The following is an 18,817-nucleotide window of genomic DNA, read 5'->3' on the forward strand; positions in this document are numbered from 1 at the left end:
GTCTCCTCCTTTCCCCGGGGCTCTGCTGAGTTCATTCACTGGGATTGGTTTCAAATGACGCCATCGCTTTATTTTTAAACCAATGACCTCATCCTAGCTTGAAGTTTCCTGACCAGCGACTCTTTCTCTTTTCCCCCCCGACCTTCCCCCCTCCCCCCTGTCTTTCCCCCTACTTCTGTCTATCTGTTGTGTTTTTTTTTTGAGGGGGGGGGAGATTTAATTATTTTAGAAAAACAACTTTATTATTCACACACATATATACACCGCCCCCCCTCCACTTTCTCTACTAGTCCCCTCTTTTCTTCCCGAAGTTTTTCATCCTTTTTGACTTTTTTTTTTTTAACTCAAGGCAGGTTGGGGGTGGGAGAAGAAGAGTTGCAAATTTCCTCTCTTCCTAACCCTCCCATCGCCAACCCTTGAAGAAGGAGAAGATAATAGAGAAGAGAAAGAGGAGGAGGAGGAAGAGGGGAGGAGGAGGAGGAGAGAAGCCGGGCCAGCGTTGGCGGCGGCGGCTCCTCGGAAGGGGAAGAGCCCCCGGGAGACGGACGCGGGTGACAACTTTCGTTTCTTCCCGAGAGAGCGAGGGAAGCGCAAGAGAGAGATTGGGGGAAAGTAAGTGGGGTGCTGAGTCGGGTTGGCTTTTCCATGAAGCGGGCGGCTGAGGGGGTGAGCGAAGGCGCCGCAGGGGGCCCTGGCCCAGGGACGGCACCCCGCTAGGACAGGGGACCCCGGGAACCGCGGTGCGCCCCGGCTCGCTGCGCGGGCCCAACCTACGCAGCGCAGGGCAGCGCAGCGTGGACACCTCGGGGCTGGCGGGCTGCGCGGCTGCGCCTCTCGGGGTTTTCATTCACTTTTTCCCTCCCCCCGCCCCCGCTTTTAAAAGGGAGGGGGTGGGGATGTTGGGCCGGGGGTGGTCTCGGGACCGGGAGGGATCTGTAGGCCTCGCTGGGGGGTCCGCGGGGAGCTCCGGTCGGGGGGAGAAGTAGCTCCCGGAGTTGGGGCAGGGGCCGACGCGCGGGGCAAGGAGGAACCGAGGGGCGCACCCGCGATCCCCTCGGAACCCGCTGCTCGCGCCTAGCCGGGAGGCGCCGCTACCCCTCGGGGGGCGGCCGGGGCGGCGCTGCTCATTTCCAGGCACGCCTGTTTGCCCCGCGCTCCTGCCTGGAGAACGTGCTCTGGCTGCCGGGAGGATCCTGGTGTTGTAAACGCGTCTCTGGTCCACAGGCGAGTCACGCGCGGGTTTGGCGGGTGTGAGGATAGGAGGCAGGGCAGTGTCATTGCCAATTCTGGAGAGGTGGTCGCGACGGTCGCGCTTTGGAGGGGCCGGAGCTTCAGGTGGCGAGCCTCCTGGGCTCCGTTGATCTGCTTGGGGTTTATGTAACAATAACAGTGACTCACATTTCTATAACCCTCCGGAGATCCACCGAGCTCCTTACCCCCCCCCCCCCCAAACTAATCCAGACTTTAACCAATCCGTCAACCAGCCTAGATTGAGGGCCTACTGTGCGCCAGGCACCAGACTAGACTCTGGGGGGCGCCACGACCCAAAACAAGCCGAGCCACCCTCGTGGATTTCGTGTTCCTAGGGGGTGGGGGACACTATGAATACCTGAAAGAAAATCACAAAATATTTACAAAGTAAACACAAAGTAATGGGCGGGTGGGGGCAGGAACAGCTGCGGAAATCCAGGTAAGAGGCCTGTAATGGGGGGTGGGGGGTAGCAGTAGCGGCTTGTGGGCATCACAGGCCGTTGGAGGAGGTGGCATTTAAAGATTTAAAGTTAAACTTTGAAGGAAAGGGGGGAGGGACTCCGAGGCAGCAAGAGTGCTTTTCAGCTTATAGGGGTCAGAGAGCGTGTGCAAAGGCACGGAGATGGGAAACAGTATTTTGGTCGGAGCAAAGACTGCCGGAAAAGAAGTAACGTACTCATTCAGGAAAAATATCCTGGACCCAGGTGTTTGGAAGAACTTTAGATGCTAAGAAGAGAAATTTGTATTGTAGAGGTCTTTTTGTATCCGGAGCAATGAAGAAGCAAAGGAGTGTAGCTTTAGGCGTTTGGTTTCTTTCTAAAGGAAACTAGAAACTCCGGGAAAATAAAATTGAGTATTTTTAAAAGGATAAACGTAATCGGTTGTACCAAAATGAATGGCTAATGTAAAATCTTAATTAAAAAAAAATCTCTCTAGCCTAGTCTTGTGAGTTAGTCGGGGTATTATTCCATTAAAATTTTTTTTTAATTGCTAGGGGCTAACATCTTTGTGTTGTGAACTTATCAGATGTGACACCCCCTCCCCCAATTTTTTCTTTTTAAGAAATATCAAAGAAGTGGAGAAAAGATGGGAACAACCTGTTGTATAACCTGGTTTGAAGAGAGTTAGTTCTGGACCACTCTTTACAACAGAGATCTCTTGAACCCAAAGGGGAGAAGAAAATGCAGGACATAACTTTTGAAACCTTTTATTTCTCCAAGATTCATCCCTCAACCACTTTTTCTCCCTGGGCCCTTAAGAATGTAGAAAACTCTTTGAAAAAAATGGTCAGACATTTTGTCCGAGTAGAACTTCATTTTTCTAAAGGCACTTGGGCTTGGAGGACATTCTGGGAGAAGAATACTCCATTATGTGGGAATTTATAGGGCTAATTTTATGTATCCTGTTAATATAACCATTTCTTTGAAAGTATGTACCAGTGCCTCATCTCTGCTCAAGAAAACAATCATTTTTTCCTTATTTCAAGTTTTAACTGAATTAACCACATCAGCAAATGGACACAGATCCAGATAGATAAATCACTGGGTTACCTATGTTTGTTTGTTTCTTTGTTTTTTAATCTCCCAAGAGGTGTGTGGATGCACAATTTAGCCCCAATTAAGAAAAATTTGCTGACTTTGTAAATGGCAGCGGTGGCTGTGAGAAGGCAATTAAATTTCTTTGTAAAGAGACTGTTTGGTAGGATGGTGAATATACATTTTTATATTTTTCATAAAAAACATTTTTCCAAATGGGCAAAAATGCTCACGTACAAGGATTTTTAAATATGGAATAACCGTATTTTTAAATTTCAATATAATTTTGAGTTGTTGCAAACTTAAAATATTAATCCTAAATAGGGTTTACTGTTTTCTCCACTTCTTTGATATTTCTTAAAAAGAAAAAATTGGGGGAGGGGGTGTCACATCTGATAAGTACACAATACAAGTACTGTAACACAGATAAACTATGGTTAGTGCTTACTGCATTAACTAAAAGTTCATAAAGCAACAAATAATTTGAAACTGAGGTCTGTGTTTCTGTCAGGAATAATATGACTACTGTACATTGAAAAAAAATCAATCCAAGTACTATCTATGTAAATTCAGAGCTTAACTTGCAATCATCTTAATAATATAACATAGAAAAATCTTCAAACTGTGGATTTATGGGACAGTAACCGAAAGGTAAGTATGTGTTATCTGTGATCTTGAAAATATACATCTTTTATTTGAGTGTTTCTATTCTGATTATTGGGATGTTACATATTATTGTGTAGAAAAGAGATCATGAAAAGTTAAAGTTTCACAGTTCCATCCTCCTGACCTGAACCTTTGCAGATCCTTGTCTTTTGGTATCAAGAATCAATTGGATTCAATTATGGCATATTAAACATCTGTTAAGTCATTATGCTAAGTGATTGGGGTTCCCTGGACAAAACCGAAGTAGACCTTGTCTTCAGGGAGTTTATATTCTTGATAGGGGGCTCAGAATATAGAGATAAGTCCAGATAAGTAAATGCCAGATAATTTCAGGTAGTACCTGACCTGAGGCTTGAAGGAATTCTAGGAATTCTAAGAGTTGGAGGTCAGGAGTGAGTGCATTTTAGACATGGAGTCTAGCTGGTAGGAAGAATGGAGTCATAATGCCTATTAAATTTATCTTGCGTAAAACCAGAAGTTTGAGACTTTGTCCTTTCATAGTCTTCCTGGAAGTAACTGGGGAAAGGATCTAGAGCCTTCTTGGCCATTAACTTTCTCTCCTTGGTCATTTTGACTCTCCTTTTTTCCTACCTATTAAATTCTAAAACTGTGTCTAAACTACAATATTGGGTTTGAGTTGATGCCAAGGTCAGGGTTTAAGAACAGGACTCAGAGTTGCTGCTGGCCTTGGTTAGTCACTGGGAGCAGAGCCAGGACTGGTGTTGTGGGTTTGTTTTGCTTTGGTGATATCTTCCTCTTCTCTCCTCCCAATTTTTTTAAATTGCTTATGCTGAGAATTTAATTGAGCTGAGCAGGTGTGTGATATGGGATGGTCTTGATCAAATAAACTAAAGGGGATATCCAGCATTCAACTTATTCAACCAGTAATGATTTTAGCTCAGGGTTATATAATTGATCATTGATAAAGTATAATAAAACCACATTTTCCTGGGTTATTTGGTAAAATTGTTTTTCCCCCCTAATTCAAGTTAGCCAGACTATTTCATTGTAGACCAGATATTCCAGAAATATAATTTTTAGGCTTGGATGAAAGGTTATTGACAATAAAACTATAAACCAATATGGCATAAAATGATTATGATAAAAACGCCCAGAAAAGGAGTTTAAAATGTCAAGCCAAGAAAAATGCCACTTTAAAAGAGATTTATAAAATGACAAGATTGTCTTCCGTTTCTTCCACTCAGGCTTCCTCTGATTATATAAAACAGATGGTGAGAACTAGCAGGAAGACTCTTTATGATGTAAAGATTATAGTCGGCTCTTCTTTTCCACTTATTTGATTATGTAGAAGAAAGTCTTAATCTTGTGATATGTTCTCTCACCGAACAGGCTTCTGGACAGCCTGCTTCTTTTGTTAACTTGAACACCTGTTAATGGTAACTTAATTAAAGGAATAGGTAAATATTTTATGGCGAAAAATACTCAACTTCAAATCCATTCCATGAGTAAGGAGATTGTAAGAGAGCCTCTAGCTGCCTTTTATGAATTCAAGACTGTCCAGGCCCAGATGAACTACAGACAGTTCTTGCTTTATGTACGTGAACTCTTTTACACAATGTGAATTTACCCTCCCACTTGAGAAAGGGAGGAAGGGGGAGTTTGGTTCAAGGACACCTGGAGGAGAAAGAACAGGCAGGGCCTGGAGGAAGAAGGATGGGGAGACACCCAGGCACAGACTGGAGAGGATGGGTGATCCTTGGGGACTGAGGATGGACGTGTGAAGGGGACTGCCTGGAGATAGACGCCAAACTATAGGGTGGGTGAGCAGAGCAGGTTGAGGGAGGTCTCAAAGCCAAGCCCTCCATCCTGGCACGGGGACAGCTCTTCCTCTCTGTCTCCTTTCTTCCCGCTTTTTTTTTTTTTTTGATGGATTATATTTTTTAGAGGTTTTTTTTGTTTTGTTTTGTTTTGGTGGAGGGAGAGAGCGAGCACCATCTTGTACAGTGAAGTTAACATGGGTGTTTTTTGGGAAGGCAGATTTCTTTCAGAATTCTTTATGTGAAATCAAATTTGTGTAATATGAACTTATGTAAAGAGAACTGTACATCCCAGTGTGCTGAAGGAACTGATACATGTAATGTCCTAGCCATTGTCAGTGATCTTTGAAAGCTCCTGGAGAAGGAGGAAGAAAAGAGTTGAACATGGATCAACAATATAGCATGATGACCAGAACAGCTAATGTGATTGTTGGCTCCATTTGGAGGGAAAATGATGATAGCTCAGTAGTTAGTTACTAGTAGACAGGTGGGTTCTTGGGAACTGAACTGTCTCTTACCTTTTTTTTTTTTTTAAGTATTAAATCAATCAGTTAATATTGTTAAATTCATACTAAGTGCCAGGCCCTGTGCTAGGCACACAAAAAGAGGCAAATGTAGTCTCTGCCCTCAAGGAGCTCACAATCTAATGGGGGAAACAACATTCAGACAAATAGGTATAAAGCAAGCTAGATATAGGATTAAAAGGAAATTATTCTTTTTTCCCAATTCCCTCATTTTATTTTATTATTTTAATTCTTATTTTTTTAAATATTAAAAAAGAAAATTATTAACAGAAGGAAGTCACTAGAATTAAGAGAGATTGGTAGAGACTTCCAGGAAAAGTTAGGATTTTGGTTGAGACTTTAAGGAACTGGAGAGGTCAGAAGATGGAAGGAAGGAGGGAGGATGTTCCAGGCATGGGAGGCAGCCAGAGAAGATAATCATCTTGTTCATGGAATGTCCAGGAGGCCAGGCAGTCCAGCACTTAGCATAGAGCCTGGCACACAGTAGGGGCTTAATAAATTCTTGTTGAATTGACTGAACAATATCCCGTATTTAGAGTACTGTAAATGAATGAATGAATGAGTGAGTGAGTGAATGAATGAATGGATAAGTATGAATTAAGTGCTTATCCCATGCCAGGCACTCCTTAGAGGTACAAATACAACAGTGAGCCAGGCCCTACCCTCCAGGAGCTTATCTTCTAATAGAGTAGATACTCTATCTAGTGGAGTGATGGCCAGGAAAGAGTGCTTTGGGCTGGGAAGACACAGGAATGGTAAGTGGATTAATTGGGCAGTCAGGTGTTACTCTATCCGTAGAGCCCAGCACCGGGGCAGGATTTCCGCAGCCCAGTCTGGGACTGTCCGGTGGGACGGTGCAGTAGAGAAATGCCTACAGTGGAGGAGTGTGGCCACCTCTGGGCTCAGCAGAGGAGTTAATGTTTACAGGCAGACTCAAAAACAGTGTCATTTTTAAGAGCCTTTGCCCCCCCTTTCGGCTATCTGTCACCATCATGGCAGAATCAGAAAGAGACTCCTGAGGGCAGAGACCTTTTCTGTTTTTCTTTGTTTCCTGAATTTCCCTGTTCAAAGAATTCATCACTAAGTGACCAGCCTGCTTGGGATGAGCCTCTGGGTACTCAGCCAGGCTGGTCCTTGGAAAGCAGACACGCTCTGTTGCCAGGGCCATACTTGAAATTTTTCCTTTGAGGACTATTGCAATAGCCTAATTGGCCTCTTTCCTTCAAGTTTCTCCCTGCTCTGAGCAAGCCTTTACATAGATGTCAAAGAGATTTTCCTAAAGCACAGGTCTCCCATTTCCTTCCCCCCCAACACCGTACTTCATGCTACCTCCAGGATCAAAGGGAAACTCTTCTTTGGGCCTTTTTGGCTCTTTGTGGCTCAATGTAGCTTATTCCACTCCTCGTGCTATACTGTACAGTTTGTTCAGGGTGTCTTATTGGCTGTAACTCACCCACAGAGCTCCTTCTACTATTTCACTGCCTTTGCATTGTCTGTGCCCCTTGTCTGGAATGCTTTCCCTCTCTCCCTTTGCTTTTTAGAGTCTCTGTTTTCCTTTAAGAATCAACTCAAGGGAGGCAGCTCAGTGGATGGAGAGTCAGGCCCAGAGACGGTAGGGCCTGGTTTCAAATCTGGCCTCAGACACTTCCCAGATGTGTGACTCTGGGCAAGTCACTTGACCCCCATTGTCTAGCCCTTACCACTCTTCTGCCTTGGAACCAATACACAGTATTGATATTAAGGTGGAAGGTGAGGGTTTTTAAAAAAAGAATCAATTCAAGTGTCACTTTCTGCAAGAGGCCTTTTCTAGTCTTCTACCTCCTGCCCTTAGTGTTTTCTTTTTACCAATATCTACTTTATATGTCTCTCGAATATACCAATTTCTGTACAGATTGTTTCTTCCCTTAGAAAGTAAGCTTGAGGGCAGGGATTCCCCCCCCCCAACTTTATCTTTGTATCCTCAAAATTTAGTTCAATGCCTGGCACATAGTAAGTTTCTAAATACTTGCTTGTTTGAGAACTCAAGGCCAAACACTTGACATAATAAAGCACTGGAGACTAAGACTTTGTAGAGAATCTGTAGCTAAATGGAAGGATGGTTCACTTCCTCTTGGAAAGGGGAGTTGGCTTTATCACACATCCAAATGCAACAAGAAATAATATTTTCTGGAACACTCAGTCATCTCATACTGCAGTGCTTGTTATATGCTTTTTCAAAGTGATCACAATGAAGATAATTAAAGCTGATAGATCAGCACAAGTGTCGGAGGATGATGAGGTAGAGAAATTTTTTTTAAAGCTCTAGAAGACCTTAAAGATTAAATCATCTTATTCTTTTATACTTAATGGACATAGGGCAATGTAGACATAGGAGAGGATGATTAAAATATATTGTTCAAGCGTGGTTAAAGAATAAGAAACAAGAGATTCTTTCATCCTGTGTCTTGTGATACAAGAGATTAGAGGGCTTAGAGATAACATACAGAAACTTTCTTCCTATTATGAATGATTTCTTCTAGAAGAATTGGGAGTTGTTAGACTAGCCAAAATGATTGATTACTAATGGAGTCTTGTCTGAGTCAGCTGTCTGTATATAGGAAGGACACCAGCCTGTTAGAGAAAAGAAGAAAATACTAAATTAGGAGAAAGAATAAAAAATGAGAAAATATTCTATGCAATTGAGGTTTTCCCATCCTGACCTATTTAAATGAGTGGTTGATATTGAAGAATAGGAAGTAGATAAATGAACAGGTATTGACAAACTCAGTATTTCATAAGGAAGTTTATTTAATGTAAATTAAATGCCATAGTAAGGAGAGCAAAAGAACTGAGAAACTACCTTAATCAACAAACACTTGATCTCTTTGCTAAACAGAGAGAGTTGTCAGTCAAGGGCAAGAATAGTTTAGAATGTAAACTCATTGGTAAAATATCATGGATAGGGATAAGGGAAAGATTATAACCTATGGAAGGAGGAAAGTTTGCTGACATTGTGACAAGATCCAGTTAATTCAGATCATCTCCAAGATGTTTAAGGATAGAATTATTAGAGATATTGACAAAAAGTGGAAAAGTTTTAATAATAATTTTTGTAACTAACTCTTTTCTCCATCGGTGACAGTAGAACTAGTACATTTGGATACTCAGCATCCCCCACATGAGAAATCAATGAATATGGATTGAGATTGCATCTGGACTAGACTAATATGTGTATTGAAGTGTGTATGGAAGCAAAATGTTGAGAGTATTGAGGAACATATTCTCAAGACATCTGAAAGAGGAGAGGATGCTAAGTGTGGGAAAAACATTGAACTTTATTATTAAAAATTATTACCAAAAAATACACCAGACAAAATAAGTTTTTACTAATGAGCCATGGCTGCTTTGCTGTCTCAACAAGATTTTAATTAGCATAATCAAGCAATCAATTAAGAAGTATTTATTAAGCCTTCTATTTACCAGGCATTATGCTAGGACATACATGTAAGTCAAGTCATGTCATGTCAACAAGATTAATGGAAAAAGTAATTAATAAGACCCAATTTTTTTTTTTTACTATATATTTTTTTTAAATCCTTGTACTTCGGTGTATTGTCTCATAGGTGGAAGATTGGTAAGGGTGGGCAATGGGGGTCAAGTGACTTGCCCAGGGTCACACAGCTGGGAAGTGGCTGAGGCCGGGTTTGAACCTAGGACCTCCTGTCTCTAGGTCTGACTCTCAGTCCACTGAGCTACCCAGCTGCCCCCAGACCCAATTTTTAAAAAGTGTCTACTATGTGCTAGGCACCAAAGAGATTTTTTTTTTTCATATATAGAGGGGGTGGGAAATCAGACCTACTCCCAAGCAGATCAGAGTTTAATGGTGGAGACAAGATGCAAACAATTTTGTAACAAAATAAGATCAATTGTAGATATTCTTAGACGGAAGACACTAATATAAGGAGCATTGGTAAGGGCTTCTTGTAGAAGGTGGGATTTTAAATGGGACTTTAAGGAAGATAAAGGAGTTTAGGAGACTGATAAAGAGGGAGAGAATCTGATAGGTAGGGAGCAATCTATGAAAATGTAGTGAGGGAAGATAGAATATCTTATACAAGGAACAGTAAGGAGGTCAGTAGAAAATATGTAGGAATAAAGTATAAGACTGGAAAGGTAGGAAAGAGGAGACCAGGTTATGAAGGACTTAAAACACTGCACAGAAGTGATAGAGAGTCATTGGAATTTATTGAGTGGGATAGTGTGTAGAAGATCACTTTGACAGCAAAATGGCAGACAGACTGGAGGGAGGAGAGATGCGAGTCAGGAAGATCAGTCTTGAAGACTACTGACTACTGCAATTTATAGTCTAGGTGCGAAGTGATGGGGACCTGCACCAGGGTTGAAGCTGTGTCAGAGGGTAGAAGAGGATGTATAAGAGAGATGTTGCTGAGAATGAAGCCCCAGATTGGATACAGGGAATGAGTGAGCATGACAAGGAGAGAATGACACCTAGTTTGTGAGCCTAGATGTCTGGGGGGCTGGCAGTGCCCTCGGGAAGTTTGGAAGAGAGACGAGTTTGGATGGAGAAAGATAATGAGTTCAGTTTTGGACAAGTTCAGTTTAAGATATCTCTGAGACATCCAGTTCAAGATGTCCAGTAGACCATTGGACTGGAGATCAGGAGAGAGATCATGGCTGGACAAATAGAGATGAGAATCATCTGCTTTCCTGGGAGCTGTTGAGATCACCAAGTGAGATAGTTGAGAGGGAGAAGTCAAGAGGGTCCATCACCTACCCTTAGAGGACATCTAGTGTGAGCTGGAGGAGAGTCTTCCTGAACAGGAAGAGGTCAGCAGGTAAGAGAGAGAGAGAGAGAACTAGGAAGACATAGAGAGAAGACAAAATTGAGAAGAGAATGATTGAGTGTGTCCCAGATTGCAGAGAAGCCAAGGAGGTTGGGAACTGAGAAAAGGCTGTCAGTCTGGCCTTTAAGAAATCATTTCAACTTTGGAGAGAGCAAGTTTAGGTGGATGGGATTGGAAGCCAAATGGCACTGCTGACACTTTCTGGTCCCTCTCCCTCCATCTATTGCTGTACAGCTATCCTCAGGCTCTTCCGACATGGTGAGATTTGGGGACTTGGTCCAGGTCTCCGCCTTGGGAAAGCACTAGGGGGAAAGGTCTGGTGCCAGCTGGGTGTAAGTCCTTTTCTTTGGGCATGATCATGCCTCCCTGAGGGTTTTTCATTATTCTTTTTCTATTCTTTATTGCCCTCTTCCCTGCCTTTTTTTTTCCCCACATGGCTTTGTAGAATTAGTATCGATGCTGCCTCTTGTGGAATGTGGTGGTGGGAGTCAGCCTGATGTACTGCCATGGGAGTACTAAAAAGGAGTCCCCGCAGCTGGACCTAAAGCTTGGACTATTGAGGCTGCTTGCATTAGCTGTACCCACTGGTGCAGCATGGTTTGGAGGTTAGGGATGCTGAGTGGGAGATGGACTTATTACTGTTAATTGTCTCATGATGCTTTGTGAGATTCCTACCCTGTGTGGTACTTTTGTCTTGTGAACTATTTACATCTTCTTATCTTGTGGATTTAGCTTTAGTTGCCCCTATACCTGGTACTTAATGACCTTTTCTGAGGTTTCTGGGTTGGAGACATTTGCAGAAAACAGCTTGAATTCAGGCAGTTCCTAATCCCTGATTTTATAAGAAATGGCACCTAGAAACCCACGATACAAATGAACTCATTGTTCAGTTATTTCCAATTATGCTTCTTCATGCATTTAGACCTCAACAAGTCTTTGTTAACTGCTCAGTGTATTCATAGTACTGTAGTAGACTATGGGAATACAAAGAAAAATAATCTGTTCCCTCAACTAGGTGTTATCCTGGAGTCAGAAATACTGGAGTTCAAATCCAGCCTCTGACACTTATTTACCTCAAACAGCTCACTTAACTTCTGTTTGCCTTGGTTCCTCATCTGTAAAGTGGGAATAATAATAGCACCTTCCTCTCACAGTTGTTGTGTGGATCAAATGAGATAATAATTGTAAAGTGCTTAGCATAGTGCCTGGGGCAAAATAGATATTTAATAAATGATGATTCCCTCTCCTCTCTCCTCAAGTAGTAGATACCTTCTATTGGTGGGATTCCACTTGTATACACTTGAGTAAATGCAAGGTAATCTGAGGGGAGGAAAAGGGAACAGAGAGAGAGAGAGAGATGGAGACGGAGATGGAGAGAGAAAGAGAGAGAGATGGAGGCGGAGATGGAGAGAGAGAGATGGAGGCGGAGAGAGAGAGAAGGAGAGGGGGAGAGAGACAAGAGACAGAAAGGGAAGGAATCAGAGAGAGGTAGGAGGGGAGGCAGAGACAGAGAGAGAGGTGGGAGAGGGAAAGACAGAGAAAGGAGGGAGAGAAAGCTTACATTCTGGGCATTCTGAGATTCTGAGACTTGAGTGAATACCCAGAGACAAGAGATGGCATGTCGGGTTTGGAGAACAGTTAGTTGTCTGTTTGACTACAATGCAGAGCTCTTGTGAAATAAGGCTGGAAAGGTAGATTGGAGCCAGATTGTAGAGGGCCTTCAATGCCAGGCTGAGGAATCTATTTTATCTCAGAGGCAATAGGAAGCCACTTAAAGTTTTGACCTGGTTAAGCTTGCGCCTTAGGAATATCATGTCGGTGGTTGTGCGGAGGCTGGATTGGGGGAGGACAGGGATCCTAGGAGGGGACGCGGGGGCTGAAAACTTGAATTCTGTTGACAGGACAGATGTGAGATGTTGCAGAAATGGTCCCGAGAGGAGCCTCGGCCGCCTCGTGGCTTGCTCTGTGGGGTGAGAGTGAATTCGGGAGGATGAGTCTGAGGCTCTGAGCCTGGACGGTCGGGAGGGACCGTGGTGCCTTGAAAAGACAGAGGGAGATTCAGGGGTTGGACAGGTTTAGAGGCAAAGATGACGAATCCTGTTTGGCTAGGTTGAGTTGACATAAAAAGAGAATGAATGTGGAATCGGAGGATGTGGGTTCAAATCCAGCCTCCGTGATTAACAGTTTCTTAATCTGTCAAATGAGTGTGGGAAGCAGTTATACAAAGACAGTGCTTGATGTCTCCGGATCTGTTCTGTGAACCTGCGATTTATTTCATACACACATGCATGTGTAAACCCTTACTTCTTAGTATCGATACCATGTATTGGTTCCAAGGCAGAAGAGTTATAAGGGCTAGGCAAGGGAGAGTTACATGACTTGCCCAGGGTCACACAGTTAGGAAGTGTCTGAGGCCGGATGGGAGCTTAGGACCTCCCATCTGTAGGCCTGACTCTCAGTGTTCCGGCTGCCCCAGACTTATTTCATATTAATACTCTTCATGATCTCCTTGGAGGCAGCATTTACTAAGTCAGGCACTTCTGGGGTCTGGCCATAGAAACACAAAAACCAAAAAGCTTTTGACCTTAATAATCTTAACATTTTGTCAGAAGAAACAATGTGTACACCCCGAAGGAAATGCAAAATGTATTTTTAAAAATGGAACCTGCCAGAGCGGGGTAGAGGATGGCCTCAGAGTCAAGAAGACAGAGGTCCAAAGTCTGCCTCCCACTTCATCCTGGCTTTGTGACCCTGGGTAAGTCATTGAACTTCGAAGGGCTCTCAGTGACTGTCTCCGGATAAATGGAAGAGAAACGTGACCTGTGTTGGTAGGAGGGAGCTCCCAGGCCTAGCCCGCAGACTTCCTATTCCAGCGGCCCTGGTCTGCTGACTCTTCCAGAACACTTCCTTTGCTCGGGTTATCTCCTCTCCAAGCCTACCCTGGGCTCCCTCCCAAACTCCCCTCCAGCCCCCTGTGGCTCCCCTCCCCACTCCCCAAATGGCCACGTCCTTAAAAAAGAGAGAAGTGGAACAGAACAAACGGGCACTGGGCCCTCCTCCACTTGGGGAGTCCCTGGTGAGGAACTCTCAGAGATGGGACACCGTCTATAACTTCAGTCCGAGAGGTTTGCCCACTGCTACCGGCAAGTTCAGTGACTTGCCCAGGGTCACCAGGACTTCATACTCTGTGTGTGTGTGTCTGTCCTGGAAATAAATAAGTGCCCATCAGTTGGAGAGAAATAGAAAGAACAAGAAAAACAGAATGCTGTGTAATTATAAGGGTCTTGGCCTCAAAGAAGAGATGAGAATGAATTATCATATTATAATATGTAATATATTATTTTATAATATATAAGTTAATATGCTATAACACATCAAATTAATGTAGGAACGTATTATTATACTATTGATAACATAATTGATGTATTAATTATATTATAGAATATATCATATAGTTACATGAATTAAAATGAATAATATTAATAGGTTACTAGGTCTCTATCCCAAAGAGAGCCAAAAAAAGAGAAAAAGACCTATTTGTAATATATATATATATATATATATACACATATATATATATGTACTTATTGCAGCTCTTTTTGTTGTGGCAAAGTACTGGGAATGGAAAGGTTATTCATCAATTGAAGAATGGCTGAACAAATTGTGATATATGATAGCTATAGAATACTATTGTGCTATTAAGAAATGATAAGCAGAGTGATTGGAGAAAATCTGGAAGGAGTTACATGAACTGATGCAAAGGGAACTAAACATAACCAAAAGAACATTTCTTTTTTAACCCTTACCTTCTGTTTTAGAATTGATACTGTGTATTGGTTCCAGGCAGAAGAGTGATAAGGGCTAGGCAATGGGGGTTAAGTGACTTGTCCAGGATCACATAGCTAGGAAGTGTCTGAGGCCAGATTTGAACTCTGGAGGAAGAATCTTCCCAACTCCAGGCCTGGCTCTCTTATCTGTTGCTTCCCTCCTTCAATATTGCCATCATTTTTTTAGTCATCTAGCACATATTTTGCTTTTGGCTTTCTGTTACCATGAATAATGCCATTATGAACATTTTCCTACATATTAGATCAGTTAAGTTCCTTGGGATACAGTCCCAGTAGTGGAATCTCTGGGTCAAAGAATATAAACAATTTTACCAACTTTTTAATATAATTGCAAATTACTTTCCACAGTGGTTGAAAGAATTCACAGCTCTATCAAAAAAAAATTTCATGTCTATTTTCCTATCTATAGCTAGCTCAATGGGTATCGAGTGTTTTTTGTGGGTTTTGTTAGGATTGTTTTAATTTTCATTATTCTGTTAATTAGTGCTTTTGAGAATCTTTTCTTAGGTCAGTCCCCTCATTTTGCTGATGTGGTAATTGAAGAGTCTGTTGCTCTCCCAATGTCAGGTAGACACATCAGTAATAGTCAGAATTTGAACCCAGGTCCACTTTCTCCATCTTTAGGGGGTGTCTTTCCACTTTTTAATTTCAGCATTCATCATGGCTGTGATTACTTCATCTTCGTGGTATAATTAATAGAAGACACTGGCTCTGATTCTTTGTTCTCGATTCAGGGTGTTGTCCCAAAGTAAGCCACTCTTAGGAGAATTGTAAGGAATAAAATTTAGGTATTATAGATATATTTTAAAAATATGTGGCCGCCAGGAATCAACAATTTAGGTTGATTCCGTAATTAAATCAGACCCAAGTCAGCATCGGGTTGAAGAGTTTATTTACAATCGGTAGGTAAAAGTAGGAATAAAGAGAAAAGTAGAGGCTAGTCCAGCCTGGACTGAGAGAGAAGAAGGTTACAAAGCTTAATAATGAAGCTGTAAGCCACAAGGCCCAACAGCCAGATAGGCAGAGTTTAGAATTGGCCCAGCTAGGCCAAGGAAGCCAGCCTAACTTACCCACGTGACAATACAGAGTGTAAGCTGTCTGTGGTCTCAGGAGATGCTTCTTCCTCTAGTTCCAGACGGCAACTGCCCTCACAGGAAGTTCACTAACTTACTTAAAGAGATCGTGTCTTTCATCACTTCCTGTGGTCCACCTCTAATTCAAATGGACAAATGGCAGTTTCTACATTGATTTGGACTGCCCAAAGGGCAGTCCCTTATTCTTGATTTGTTACTTATTGTCACGTGTGGGTAACTCGTCTCCCCTCCCCACTAAGGGAGGTGGGAGTGACATCATTAGCACGCCTGGGTTGAGTAGATTTTTGACTATTAATGGGATCTGGCTAATTCTATTTACACAATCCCCCCTGATGATCATATTGGGTGCCTAGTCACCCCAAGTGATCATGTTACACAAACATCTTCTACCACAAAGGTCCTTCTAACTACAATAGTTAGAGATAAGAGGGAAGTGGAAAAGAGAGAAAGCAAAACCAATGTTTTGCTAAGCGCGTTGACAAGAAACCAATTGGGGGCAGTCCCCAATCGGCATATCATGTACAATTAAAGTAGCTGTTCAGAACCCCAGTCCATTCATTAGTACCCAAAGTTCGTTCTGGATCACTTGATGCAACAAAACCCCATCAGTTCAATCAATTGCAACCCAAAGTTCATTCTGGATCTCTTGATTAAATGTAGGTTCTTCAGGCATCTCTCTGCAAACAGTTCATTCTCTGGATTAAGGAATTAGCAAGTTTCTTTCCCTGAGAATTTTTCTCAAACAAAACCAAAATTAAATCTTGAATATAATAAAATACCCAAGACGTGGCAGCAAGAGGTGGTGCTGGCCTTTAAGCAACCACCAGGAGAGTTCTAGACCCGGAGATGTTCCTGGAGAGGCGGCGCCATAATGGCTCAGTCCAAGAGACCTCTCCGCTACAAAGAGGGGAACCAGGGAGCAAAGGGGTAGGAGTTTTTGAGCCCCAGCTTTCTAGAGGAATTTTCCAGGATCTCCCATAATGTCCACGTGCTGCTCAGTTTCAGGTCACGGAGTTTTAGAGCTCTTGACCCTGGTCCTGTAGAGTGAGGTGGGATAGTTCCTGGCTAATGGCAGCTGGCGATGGAGGCAGAGGGCCATGGGGCCCCAGAGGCGAAGGGCTGCCATGCTGTGTAAGAGCAAAGACTTGATTCACCTTTTACTACTGCGGTGAGTTATTTGGATGATGTACATTGAGTAGGTAAGAGAGTCACTCCTCTCACAAGTTCATTTTCTTCTGTGAGGAGTCTAAACCATCTGGAAAATCCTAAATCCAAATCAATTGTTTTGGGGTTGTCTTCCCCACACCTCTGATGATTCTGTTCTGAGATAAGTCCAAACCACAGGGTGGCACTACGAGTCTGGATAATTATGTGAGTCCTGGGGGGGAGGGTTGGAGAGGGAAGAGACTTGTATTGATTATTTATGGGTTCCATTCTCTTTATTCTGTCTGGAGGGTAAAATAAAGGCAATCTTCTACTTGATATGAATTGTTGCTTTGAGGGCTTACACTGGCAACCTCTTTATCCACGTCTTGGGGACCTGTAATCTGAGTGTCCCCGAGGAAACTGCCTGGGGTCAAAATGAGCCAGAGAACCCCTGCTATTGAACCTGGACTGTGTAAAGCCAGAGCGTTTGAGGAGCTAGGAAGTAGGTTTTAAAAAATATTGATTCAGGATTGGATAGAGCCTTAGGGCTTACCTAGGCTAATGTCCTTATTGTACAGGTGAGGAAATGGCACAAGGAGAGTTAAAGTGATATCCCAGAAATCTTTCCAATTTAACTTGATTCAATTCAACAAATATTTATTAATCATTTAACATGTATGGGCAGGTAGTGTAGGATACAAATATAAAACCAGAAACTGTCCCTAACTTGAGGCAGTTTCTTTTATGTATGTATTTATTTATTTATTAAACCCATACCTTCTGAATGAGAATCTATAGTAAGTCTTTGCTCCAAGGCAGAAGAGTGGTATGGGCCAGTCATTTGAGGTTAAATGACTTGTCCAGGAAGTGTCTGAGGCTAGACTTAAACCCAAATCCTCCTGATTCCAGGCCTGGCTCTCTGTCCATTGAGCCACCTGGCGGCCCCTGGCCTACCAGCTTTAGTCAAATTCACCTACTTGCCATTCCATCAGTAGTTTCTTTGCCTTTCACAGACTCCGATGTTTGGGGTGAATTTCCTTCTTACCGTGCTAAGGAACCATTCCTGATGCTCCTTGTGGTTAGTACTTTCTCCCTTAGATACAAATGCATTCCATCCTCCCTTTTGGGTCCCCTGCCTTTGAGGTCAAGAACTTTAGCTTGTACCCTTTCATACATAATGTTGGCTTGTTAGATTGCATTGAATTGATGTCAAGAAGGGAATCTACCAACTGTCTTATTCTTACTTTTTATTTAGGCAGTAATTTTCCAGTTGTGTTCAACTCTTCATGACTCCATTTGGGGTTTTCTTGGCAAAGATGTTGGCGTAATTTGCCATTTCCAGCTCTTTTTACTGAGGAGGAAACTGAGGATCACATAGCTAGTAAGTGTCTGAGATCAGATTTTGAACTCAGACCTTCCTGACTCCATGCCCAGCAATCTAGCTGCTGCCCACCTCGTGGAAGGTGTATTCTTCAGACACCTCTAGCTAAAAGTGAAGTCCTATAGTTGGAAGACTAAATATGGTGCATGCTGTCAGGGTGTTTTTGTTCAGTTCTGCTTAACAGTTTTTCTTTGTTCCACGGAGGGGTTTGATGATGGGGTGTTTATCTGGAAATGAGTGTGATGTAAAAAACAAAAGGCATCAATAAAAAACTTATTTTAAGTGGTTCAGGAAGCAACCACTGCTTTGGAGACAGGAAGACCAAGCAGAGCTGCTATTGCAGAAAGACTCTTGGGAAATGGAATTAGCCATGATATCTCTGATTTTCCTACAGCTGCCAGAAAAGATAGGCAGGTGTATCAGGAAAGAAGAGATTGCAGGTGCCTGGAGTTGAGAAGTGCCATTGTAAGTTCCATGGGCAGGACAGTGAGGAAGGAAGGGTAGTGGAGTGGTACCTTTATTGGATGTAAAATCAGAGGGCCTACAGTACATTCCCAGCCCTGAAACTTATTCTGAATGACCTTGGATAAGTAATTTATCCTTTCTAAGCCTCATCAGTTTCCTCATAGATAAAATGAATAGTTTAGACTAGATAATCTCTAAGATTCCTTCATGCTATAAATTCCATGCCCCCTCAGTCCTTTCCAGTTCTTAAATGATAACTTTGTTGGTTGTTTTTTCCCTTCAACC

At 42.7% G+C, this 18,817-nt stretch overlaps 1 protein-coding gene across 1 annotated transcript in view; it reads left to right on the top strand.

Annotated features, from left to right (window-relative positions):
• The first annotated feature begins 269 nt into the window (after positions 1-269).
• Positions 270-18,817, top strand: part of DUSP16 (dual specificity phosphatase 16) — an 86,701-nt gene continuing 68,153 nt past the window's right edge. Inside the window, exon 1 of the mRNA XM_044678805.1 lies at positions 270-612. The gene's annotated coding sequence lies outside the window, so the exon portion shown is untranslated. The remainder of the gene's footprint in view (positions 613-18,817) is intronic.

This window comes from Gracilinanus agilis, chromosome 5 (assembly GCF_016433145.1).
Source record: "Gracilinanus agilis isolate LMUSP501 chromosome 5, AgileGrace, whole genome shotgun sequence".
Taxonomy (NCBI): domain Eukaryota; kingdom Metazoa; phylum Chordata; class Mammalia; order Didelphimorphia; family Didelphidae; genus Gracilinanus; species Gracilinanus agilis.